Here is a 12,869-nt window from a genome sequence, read left to right as displayed (position 1 = left end):
CACTAAGCTACATACACTAAGCTACATACACTAAGCTACATACACTAAGCTACATACACTACATACATACATACTCACTAAGCTACAACTGTATATAAATATATACAGTTTTTTATACGTCAATAATACCTCAAATAAAGTGGTAAAAAAAAACAAGGGTAAACTATATAGAAAGCAGTTAGGATCTTGTGGTAATGCTAGATACTTTCAATTTCAGTACAATGATTAAAAACTCAATTGGTTAACAATTCCTTCCTACTGATACAGTCAGTAATGTAGTGAGTAATGATATATAGAAGTATATTTATTAATATTCAGTTAATAGCAGTAAAAATATGTAGAGATGTCCGTACCTCACTTGTTACCCTGACACCAAAAACAGTCAATCCAAAGAAAAAAGGATCCCTCAAAACCATAGATACAAAAATCCTTAACAAAACATTTAGCAACTAGACTACATATGTTATGAAAGGGTAATAAATCATGAGGAAGTGGGGTCCATCACAGGAAGGCAAGGTGGTTTTAACATGAGACAATCAGTGTAATTATCATATTAAGAAACTCAGTATAAAATCATGTAAGCATCTTAATGACGCATTTGACAAAATGCAACTTCTGTTTCGGATCAAAATTTCTAAAATAAACAAACAGAAGGAATACAATTAACTTGGTAAGCCTTATAAAGGATGCCTGCACAAATATCACAGCTGGTAGAGGTCTGAGGCCCTTCCTCCTAAAATCAGAAACATGTCTGGGATGTTCATTCGCACCACTGCTATTCGACATTGAAACGGAGGCTCCAGCCAGAGCAAGAAGGAAAATAAATAAATAAATAAATAAATAAGGAAAGAAAAACTAAATTAAATTAAAGACAGGAAAATTGAAAATATATGGTCAAACTGTTTTTCCAAGTGATTTTACCATTCTAAATTTCCATCAGTTGTGAATGATAGTCCCATTTATTTTATAACCCTTAACAGAATTTTAAATCCTAACAGATGTGGTGTAGTTCTGTATTATACTAATGACATGTCAGGATAAACATATGTTCAAGTTTGATTACCTAATTGTATCTTTATTTGGGAAAGTAAACATTTTCAAAAATGTTTGTTCATTGTTTCAAACTGAGTTGTTTCTTTTTGAAACAAGAAAAAGTTGTTTCTTTTTGAATTGTTGAATTTTGTGCATTCTTTTATATACTTTTGTTACAAGACATGAATTATATAAATGCTTTGCAAATATTTTTTCTCAGTAGATATTACCTCTCCTTTCATTTTCTTAAGAGTGTTTTCCAAAGAGCAGACATTTTTAATTTTACAAAGTCTAAATTACCAATGATTTCTTTAATGAATCTTGATTTCGGTATTATTTATGAGAATTGTTTCTGCCAAGGTTGCCTTGATTTTGTCCCATAGCATTTTCAGTTTTATATCTATAATCTATTTTTAAGTTACTTATTCATATAGTGTGAGTTATGGATCGAAATTTTGTGTGTGTGTTTTATTTTTATGTTTTTGCATATGGATACACAATTTTTCCAGAAACATTTGTTAAAAAAACTCTCCATCTACCTTGCATTGTACATTCATCTGGGTCAAAAATTAGTTGACATTAAAACTATTTCTGGCCTATCCATTGCATTCCATTGATTTATTCTATCTGTCCACAAGACTATCATTCTTTCTTCATCTCTGTGTTATTATAATAAAACATGAATTGTGTTGAGTTAGTCTTTTAATTTCATTCTGACTTCTCAAAGTTGATTTAGCTATTTTCATTGTTATAAATTTTCTTTTTTCTCTTCTTTCCTTTTTTTTTTTTTTTTTTTGAGACACAGTCTCACCATGTTGCCCTTGGTAGAGTGCTGTGACATCACAGCTCACAGCAACCTCAAACTCTTGGGCTTAAGCAACTCTCTTGCCTCAGCCTCCCAAGTAGCTGGGACTACAACTGCCTGCTGTAATGCCTGGCTATTTTTTTGTTGCAGTTGTCATTGTTGTTTAGCTGGCCTGGGCTGGGTTCAAACCCACCAGCCTCAGTGTATGTGGCTAGCACCATAACCACTGTGCTTTGGGCACTGAACCATTGTTAAAAATGTTCATATTAATTTTAGATTTTATAAAATTTTGAGAACATCTGTTAATATTTTGTTGGAATCAGCTTGGGACCATAGCTTTATTTGGAAAAAATAGAAATTAAAATGTTGTAGTTTTCAATGTACAGGTGTTTTTATATTTTGTATATTTAATCCTTGGTTTTACATATTTTCATATGTGTGATACTGACAAAATTTTAACTTTGGCTTTCTTTACTCTTTTATCAACAAAGTGGTTACTTATTAAAATTATATGGTTATATGTGCAAGTTTACATTTCTTCATGTGTGTTTTTTGATAGTTTGTGTCTTTGAGAAACTTTTTCTCTTTCTTAGGGTTATTGAACCTATGATATAAAGTTTTTCATATTCTTCACTTACTATTCTTTAAATTTTAATAGGATTTCCTGTGATATTACATTCATGTTTTGGTTAATTATCATTCTTCCCATTACACCTGCATTATTCAGTTTCAGTATTTACCCAACTTATTTCTTCTTTTCAAAGTGCTAGTTTTTTAAATGTTGATTTGCTGAATTGTTTTGGTTCTTTTTTTTTATATTTTCATTAAGTTCCTGTGTAATCTTCATTGTTTCCTCCCCTTGGTTTACTTTGAAATTTACTTGGTCTATGTTTTCGAGTTTCCACTTATTTATTTATGACCTCTCTTTTCATATAGGATTTTGGTGTTACAAATTTCCCTTGGTAATATTCTATACTATATTTGTTATACATTATTATAGTCTATATTTTTATTTTACTTGCTCATTTATGTCTGATAGTAAATGTTGGAACTTATCACAGTCTACCTTCAAGAAATATTTTGATAATCCCATATAGTATAAGAAACTCAAAATATTATACTTCTTTTTATTCCCTCCCCAATTCTGTGCTATTGTGGTTATTCAGATAGGTTATATATTATAAATTCCATATTGCATCTTTATTGTTCCTACTTGAAGAGTAAATCATCTCTTAAAGAGTTCTTAAAATAACAAGAAAATGTTATATGTTTACTCACATAATTATTTTTACCACTGCTTTGTGTTTCTAAGAGTAGATTTGTATTTCCTCTGATATCATTTAGTTTCTCCCGAAATCCTTCAAAATCTCTCGTAGTATAGATCTATTGATTAGGAATTGTCTTAGCTTATGCATGTTAGAGGGTCTTTATTGAGACTTCTTTAAGAATGATATGTTAACTGAATATAAAACTCTGAAGTGATACCATTTTTCTCAATACTTTGAAGATGTTGCTTCAAAATCTTCTCACAGGCATTGTTCTGTATGAGAACCCAGCTGTCATCCTTACCTTTGCTCTTCTGTATACATAGTATCTTTCATCTCTGATCACTTCTAAACATTCTCTATATCACTATTTTGAGAACTTTGACTATGATGAGCCTTGATGTGATTTTACTCATGTTTGTCACACTTGATGTTTTAAGAGTGTCCTGGATCACGTGGCTTGGCTTTCCATGCTGACAAGTAAAAACAGGCATTTTTCTTAAATCTGTCTGAGAGTTGAGCACAGCTGTCTCTTTTCAGATGTTCTTAAGCCTGTCTCACTTGCCTCTGTTAATCAGTGATTATCTGAATATTGAGGATGCTCTTCTGCAGATCTCTGGAATTCTTTCTCTCCTCTCCAGCGCTTTGCCTGCCACCTCTAGAGAACTTGCTTCCTTTAGCTTCTCCGTTCCCTTCTCGTCCGTGAGGGAGTTCACAGGGCTCAGCCTCCATTGTCATCCCTGCACTGCCACCTGAAATCCCTCTGAAGACAGTAAGGTGGTAAGCCAGGTATTTGTATTCTGTTCTTCATTGTCTAATATCCAGTTTCTTGAAAATCATTGTTTGAAATACTTTGCTCATTTTTGATTAATTCAGTTTTTATAAATTGCAAACCAAAAAATGTCCTCTTTTTCTACAAATTTCTTTCATATTTTGTTTGGACAAAAAATATCCTATAATGCTGAGGAGGAAACAAATGATGACATGCTGCACAATCCATTTGGCAATAATAAGAATCATAGGTTAAAATTGATGATTAAATGCATTAGTCACAATGGATTTTACCCTGGTTTATCTAACTTTAACGGGATTTAAAAGGTGACAGCAGCAACGGCATTTGCGTAGCAATTTCTGATGACTCTGAGGCACGACTTCCAATGGATATTGGGTAGGCAAACTCAAAAGGCACAAAATTTGTAGAGTACAGATCAACTCCAACTCATGGACATGATAAACACCCATGGTATATTTCCTCAAAGGTCCGTGAAGTGTACCAGTTTCTGATGTAGCTTAATATCATTAATTATCAATTACTACATCTTAAATAAGTAATTAACTACCATTTATTTTTTGATACAAAGGATTTATATGAAGATTATATTTACAATACTCTTCTAAATCCATTGAGTTAGAATTGTTAAAATGATTTAATCACTTTCTCTTTATTTTATTTTTTTATTATGTGCTAAATTTAGTGTCGCAGACAACCTGTTACCATTTTCCTTCAGATCACTTACTCAATATTTGCCTCCTATGCTATTTCTTTCATATAGAGTCATTCACATATCAGTATTCCTTACTTCATTATATCCTTAACAAAAACAAAAATCAAGGGATTTTTTAAAAAGCTACATTATTGTTATTAAGGTTAGAATGGAAAGTAAGTATTTTCTTTTTCTTCCATGTTATTATGATATTATGGATTTCGATATCAGCATCATTGAAAGTAATTTCCTTAACACAATAGTATTTTATGACTCTGGGCATTGGTAATTGATCTTCTTCATTGTTCATAATACATGAATCATTTCAGAGTACACATTCAATATCACACACTCGCAAGTCAACTATAAACATGTATGCATATACATAGTGTATAGTGTATCACATTATATAAACTGAAGATTATTGGTAAGACTAAAGTAATTGTTCCCAATCTTATGTAGGCAGAACGTACTGTACAATAATACTGTATTGGCCCATAACCTGTATCTTAGTCCATTTGTGATCCTGTGATCAAGTGTCTGAGACAGGGTAGCTAATAAAAACCAAAAATTTATTCTTCACAATTCTGGTGGTGGGAAAGTCCACGATCAAGTCACTAGAAGGTTCAGTGTCTGCTAAGGGCCATTCTTCATGGACGAGGAGATCTAGATGTCTTCACATGATATAAGGTCAAAAAAGAGAAAGGGATGCAAACTAGTTTCCTCCAGCTCTTTTATAAGGCATCATTCATTCATGAGAACAGAGACTTCATGATGACGTAATCCTTTCCCCTAAATATCTCCCCCAGTAAGACCCTCATAATGAGGCGGAGCATAAATTTAAGAGAAGATACACATGCACACCATAGATCCATACTTCTTATCAAATAAATGTCACTGATGTCATGCTCAACCTTTTTTCTCTTTGATACACTACAAATACATTTGGATATTAAAGACTTTTGTGATTAATACAAATCTAACTAAAATTTGTAGCCTACTATGCCAGTTGAAACATTTGTGTCAGCTATGAAATGAAAACAACAGCTCCTAGGTTTGTTCAGATCACAAAATGATACAACAACTAAATTTTGTAAGTGGAAAAGCACTATAAATATGAGTGTCTTGCCTTAAATGAACAGGAAAATTACAATAAGCTGTTGTGAGTTTGATTCCATATTCAAGACTAAAATGGAAAATTTTACCAATCATTTATATTATGAAATACTATGGTTATTACCTAGCTTTATGAAATTCTTCCATTACAAATACATAAAAAGTATCCAATGTCATCTCAATTATAAGTGTTATTATATGTATATATGTCTCATGTCTTGGTCTATGTTTGTGTGTAAGAGCCATTAACCTTAGGATATATAGATCCTGGCATAGCACTAATCCATATGCTATAATTAAAAACATAGAGATAACCATTTTATGTTACTAATATGACATGATCATATGGCCTTCACATAAATGTATATGATTCAAGTGTAATAGAAGAGCGGACATAAAAGAGAATAAAAATGTTGACTTTATATCTTAGAAATCACTTGCTATTCAAAGCATACAATTTCAGAGTAGAGTTGTGGAAATATTAACAATAAAAAATTTATTATTAGATTATATTGAGCAGAGATATGAATTAACTTCAAAGTATTTAAAGTTAAAATAATTTTAAATATAAATCAGAAGAAAATGATAGGTAATTTCAATTTCCCTAGTATATATTCTAACTTCGCTTTTTTTTCAAATTCATTATGAATGACAATCCTTTTGATCTTTTAGTTTTATTGGAACTTTTCAGATTTATTTCACCTGTGGTAAGTTTACCTTATGTGAGTCTGTAGATTAAATTTACTTCCCTACTAAAAATGGTTCACTTTCAAAATAATGTGAATCTTTCTAAATGTAGAATATAAATGTCTTAACACGTTAAGTAAGAAAATGACATGAAGGCTATGTTAACAGTTGGATGAAAGTATTTCAAATTGTATATAGAAACAACACACTGTACCTCGTGATAGTATTAATGTACACAGTTATAATTTAATAAAAATAAATAACTCAACAATTGTTTGTGTTAAGTTCATTGAATAAACATTTATTAAAACCCCGAACTATTTGCTAAATACTGTCTACTTAGTTTGATATACCAAAACTTCATACACTGAATGGATTAGGCAAGAAACATTTATTTCTCACTGTTTTGGAGCCTGGGAAGTTCAAGATCAAGGTGCCACCAGATGCAGTGTTTGGTTAGGGCTCTCTCGCTAGTTTGCAGACAGCTACCTCCTTGTATCCTCACATAGCAGAGAAAGCACTCTGGTCTCTTTCTGTTTTTACCAGGATAGTAATCTCACTATGAAGGGCTTTATCTTTATGAATACAGCTAAACCCAATTAGTTCCCAAGAGCCTTACTTTAATTAGCATTATTTAGGCATTAGAGTTACAATGTATACATTTTGGAGGGTGCAAACTTCAGTTCAGAGCACCTTACTAAGAAAAGAAAATCTAAAAGGAAAAAGAAGTTTTAAGTTAAACTAACTCATAGCCTTGTGTTAATCTCAACATAACAATTAAATGGATGTCTGAAGGCACCAAGTGTTTCAGAACACCTTGGAACACATACGATCTGATTTTGGGGGATTAAGAAGGTGTGTATGAGAACACTAAGAGGAAGAGGCAGTATGAAAATGTGTCTCAAATCAAAACGTATTAGTTTATCAAACATATCTCATTATTCATCTGAGATAATATTACAATTCGAAATTAATAGTTAAAATAGTTTTATAAGAATGTGAAATAAAGTTCATTACTCACTCTCTGGGCAATTAACTATAATTCTAATAGAAGCGTCTAGATATTCTAGGTTTTTAATTTGCTATTAGATTTGATAATGAAGCTGGCCCGCATAGACTAGAATGCTATGAAATGATTTGCCTGTAGCATGATCTCACAAGTAGCTTACAGAGTCTATCTAGTTCAAGGCAACTTAGAAACAAATTGAACTTAACCGTGGTTTAAGCAGATTCTAACTCTTCACTAATGAAAAAAGACAAAAACTCATTTGTCGATAGCAACCAATGGTTACAACTGTTTAGTGTAAGTTCATAATCTTTGCTTAAGTACATGGTAAGAATTTAGGAATCTGGAGATGAGAAAGAGTGAAAGTTAAACACTATGTATAGAACACACAGTAAAACAAATATTGATAACACAAATATATTTTTAGCAACAAATTCATGTATGAAAGAAAACAAATGCAAAAACCTTGTATAAGGAAATACTGTGGAGATCCAAGTTCTACCAATTACCTCATTCTGTTCAGAGCGTACGGGACTCAGCCATACAAAGTTCTGATAATTTAGTTTGTCATCTTGTCCTTTCATTGTTGAATATCACTAAAGTCACCTGTGAAGTTCTCCCCTTGGGAATTTATGCACTGACACCAGTGCCTACTCCATCTTCAAAACAATCTTGAAGCTCTTTCTGGAATAACCATCAGAGCTGCCCGGATATAGCATACAAAAACACACAACAACAATAATGAATGCCACTTAGCAAGTCACCACTACATGTTGATACAGCGCAGTTGTGAGACACTGATATGCCAAGATTACGAAACTTTACCGAGTTGCTTGTACAGTGACGCTAATGTAAGTGCACATTGGAAGGTCACAAACTTAACCATCAGATGTCATAGACACACTCAGTACCATGCTGTGACTAATTCCACAATAAAGCTGATGTTCTGCTTGGTCCATGTCATGAGCAGATCAGAAAAATAACTGTGTTTCAGTGAACATAGGGTATAGTTGACAATTTCTCTACAGAGATAAGCAGTAAAGATCTCATCATAAAATATTTTTAAAGTATACACTAGTAGAATATATTCATATTGATTCTAAAATAATATTATCATTATCTCAGACTTTAAAACAAACTTCATGGATATACATAAGTGGTCCAGTTGCCACCATTAGAAAACACTTTTTAAACTCTAGGAGAGTGATAACCACTATACAGAAAAGGTTTTATTCTCTGTGTGTGTTGAAGGATTGGCATGGAGGAGAACTGGATTTAATAGCTTATTTTGTTTTTTCTTTTTTCCCCACTACTGGTGATAAGCAGTAGGTTTGAAATCAACAACTTATTGAAACTTCTGTAGACAGTAAGTAAACAAAAAACCACATTAAACAGCCATTCCACAAGACATGGTGATATTGTAAAAAAATTACTGTCTCCACATCTCTCTCTTTGATGATTCCCTAAGTGATGTGGAAAATCAAAATTGCCAGTAATGGTTCAGTAATGTCCAATACAACCTTTGGCATTATAGGATTAGCAAGAAATGTAGAGACAATTTATTCCCTAATTAGGTCTGCAACAAAACCAAGGTAACAATTATAATTATTTCAGTATTAATGTGAAATAGTAGTTCAGCAATTAGAATAATGATTAGAAAACTGATTAAGTGCTTATTCTTGAGGATAGCAATTCAACAATCTGTTGTATTAAAATAAAAGTAAAGATGAAGGAGGAGGAAAAAGAGGAGAGGAAGGAGGAGGAGAGGGGTAGGAGGAGGAAAACAGAAGAAATAATGTAGATGAAGTTGTGTACAGACTAAGACTCTTCCTCTTGGATAAGAAACTAAGACGCCCAGATCCCAGTTTATTCTGCTGCGAAATGAGAGAGCTGATCAGACATATGAGATAACTTTCTAGTGAGGATGGTAAGATTCACTCATAAAATTCAGAGCTTATAAAAATAAGGAATTACTAATAACTCAAACAATTGTAGTAGAATAATTCAAAGAAACTACCACCACAGTGAGAAGAGGACTATTGTTGTAGCACAACATATTAGCACAAATTGTAGTAAATTTGTGCTGGGTACTAATAATAACACCAGTGTCACTAATACTAATGTATATTAATATCTATAATACATAATAATTATAGTATATACTTATATATATGTAAATCTGCATTTATTGGGGAGAACTGGAGATACCTGATTTGAGTTGCACATTCTGAAAGCACAAAAGAGAGCACATCATCAGTTAAAATCACTTTCTGCTCACAGAACTATAAAAGGTAATTATTTTAGGGAGGGGCACTGAGTTGCTATTTCATCATGTTGTGGTTATGATAGTAAATGATTATAATAGCACTAATCTAAGACACATTTGTATCCTACAACACAGACTTAAAGAGATGTATCAGCATTGCTCATTTTTTAAATTCAGACAGATGTTTTATCAATGAGCTAACAAAAATTTAGTGTAAAAATGGGCCAAAAAATATTTTCAGATGTCTAGAGACTTGTTTTCTATATATTATTGAAAATATACATTCTCTTTTAATGTATTCTGTCATACTATTTAGTACCGAATGTATATATTGTGCTAAAAAGAAATACAATTTCTACGCAGTGTGGGGAAACGTACCTTTCAAATATATAACCCATGTGACAAATTAATGTTATTTGAAGAGTGGTATTTCTAAACAGTGCATTCTCCAGGAACTGTGAGACTGCCTAGCACTGTATGTCCACAACATTAGCTACAGAGCAGAATTATTTTTTACTTTTATTATTTTTTTAAATTAAATCATAGCTGTGTACGTTAATGCAATCATGGGGTGCAATGTGCTAGTTTTACACACGATCTGAAATGCTTTCATCAAACTGGTCAAGATAGCCTTCATGGCATTTTCTCAGTTGCTGTGTTAAGACATTTATATTCTACACCTAGTAAATTCACATGTGCCCTTGTAAGATGCACTACAGGTGTGGTCACCAACTGCTCTCCCTCCACCCAGCCTCCCTCCTTCCCTCCGATCCCTCTCCCTTTTCCCCTTATTCTTGGGCTATAATTGGGTTATAGCTTTCATAAGAAAGCTATTAATTGGTTTCATAGTAAGACTGAGTACATTGGATACTTTTTCTTTCATTCTTGAGATACTTTGCTAAGAAGAATATGTTCCAGCTCCATCCATGTAAACATGTGAGAAGTCTATGTACATTATGGAATATTATGCAGCCTTAAAGAAAGATGGAGAGCAGAACATTTTTGACAGTGGTGGCCACTTCATCTGAGCACAGTTGCCACCAGGTAGATTGACCCAAGACATAACCTACAACTGAAACATGAACACAGAAGCTGCTATCATGAGTCTAGTGAGGAAATAAAAGCTTAAGAAAACTATACAGGATAGGGAATTAGGGAAGAATGTGATGTGAGAACTGGTCCATTTTATTTATCATTAAAATAAAATCTATGGAATCACCCAGAAGAAAACTTATCTATGTAAAAATTGTATAACATCTTATTATTTCAATGTTTATACTCAGTGCTTAAAAGACTTTTTCATGGGTAATTTAATGACCTAAAATCCAGTCATTTGTATTTATTACTATTAATTCCCACAAATTTCATAAAAGACCAGCAAATCTATTGTATTTTGAGGGGTTATTAGAGACATTATCTCACTAGAATAGGAAACTTAAATATGTCTGTTAAAGGGAGTAGTTTATATATTTATCAATTTTTAATGGCTACTTTAAAATTGAACAAAATAAAGTCATTATAGAATTCAAGAAATCAACATTATAATTTTTATAAAAATTTGTAAATATACTAAGCTAATGTTCAGCAAAAAAATTAATATTATGGAGTCAGAAAGACATGTGCTTGTGTTTGTGTCATTTTTAGCTGTACAGCATTGGGGGGATTCTTAACCTAGGTCTCAACTTTCCTACTGAAAAAGGGGAATAATAATATCTAAACCTTAAATTTTCTGGGATGATCAAATGAATTAGCAAACAAAAATGTTGGAAATAATGCCTGGCATATGAGTAATCAATGTAAACTCTGATATGATAGTATCAAACATTTCCTTTTTTATCTTGAAGAGCTTTTCTATTTAAGATATTCTAATTTTACAAGACAGTGAATTAATTTTATTATATTACAAATGCCCAAAATATTTCTAAAATAATATTCTGGCTTTGTATTTAATAATTTTCAGAGATGTATGCTATAACTTAGGATCTTATGTCAGACTGAAAATATAATTTTTTAAATCCATTTTTTATGCTTTCATATTTTTGATGTTTTATTTATTTCAGAATAATGAGTAATCAGCATAAACTCAGTGTTGTCAACAAAGAGACCAATTATGTTACTTTCTTAGGCTAAAGACTAGATTTACGTGCAGATTTCTTAGTCTTATTTATAAAGTCCAGTTTTGTTCTATCTGCTTTCTTAGACTAATTTAGGAATTCCTTACACTTCATCAAGTAGTTCTCTGATCTTCAGCACTGAAGACATAAAAAAAAATCTAATTCCAAGTATATAGCTCTAAGGGGAATTTTCTTGCCTCCACCCCCTCATACAGCTCCTTCCCTCCATTTTCAGGGTATGCCAAGCACATATTTTCATAACTTTCTTATTTGAGGGGTTGCCATCTCTAAAAACCTACTGAAGTGGAAGTACTAATGTTAGAATAAGAGATATGGAAGCACTTAGCTCAGCACAGGTTGCCGTTAATGTGGGTACCATGGAACCTTGCTTGACAATCCTCAAAGACAGTGTGCATTTCTTTCTACTTGATTTAAGCTGATTTTTTTTTTTCTATTACACAGGACACAACAAAGGACTGTGAACTAAAATAAAATCTTAAGGTTCCCCCACAGTAGCTGTTTGACTGGCCCCCTTGGCCAAGAGGATCTGTAAAACTGAGTTTCTGGGCATGAGAAAGATCAGATATGCTTCATCATCATGCCCCCTGCCTGACTTAGAGATGTCCTTGTGACTCACTAGCAGACCTACTGTTGGTCTCAATCCAATCATAACAAACCACGGAATCTGCTTGGTTCTTTGTCTCTAATTAACAGACCCTTTATCTTAAGCTTTACTTTTCATTGACTCCTAGTCTTTTACACAGAGCCTAAACCTTGTAGCCAATGTCGCTAAAGAATCTTTAAACCCATCTATAAATCTGTAACTGTCCATTTGCAGATGTCTCACCATTTAGGGCCAAACTAAAGATTGCCTTCCATGTATGGATTTATGACCTCACCTGTAATCCCTGTCTTCCTAAAATGTATAAAGCCAAACTGGGACCCCACCACCTTGAATCCTCTTGCTCAGGCCTTCTTGGGTCTGGCTACAGGTCACGGCCCTCAAATAGAGCTCAGAATACATCTCCTTAATTTATTTTACAGAGGTGGCTTCTTTTCCCTGGTCATGTCTCTAGCTAATGATGGTGATCAGT

This window comes from Otolemur garnettii, unplaced genomic scaffold (genome assembly GCF_000181295.1).
Source record: "Otolemur garnettii isolate 467f Iridium unplaced genomic scaffold, OtoGar3 scaffold00012, whole genome shotgun sequence".
Lineage (NCBI taxonomy): Eukaryota > Metazoa > Chordata > Mammalia > Primates > Galagidae > Otolemur > Otolemur garnettii.
Note: the sequence above shows the minus strand (reverse complement) of the source record.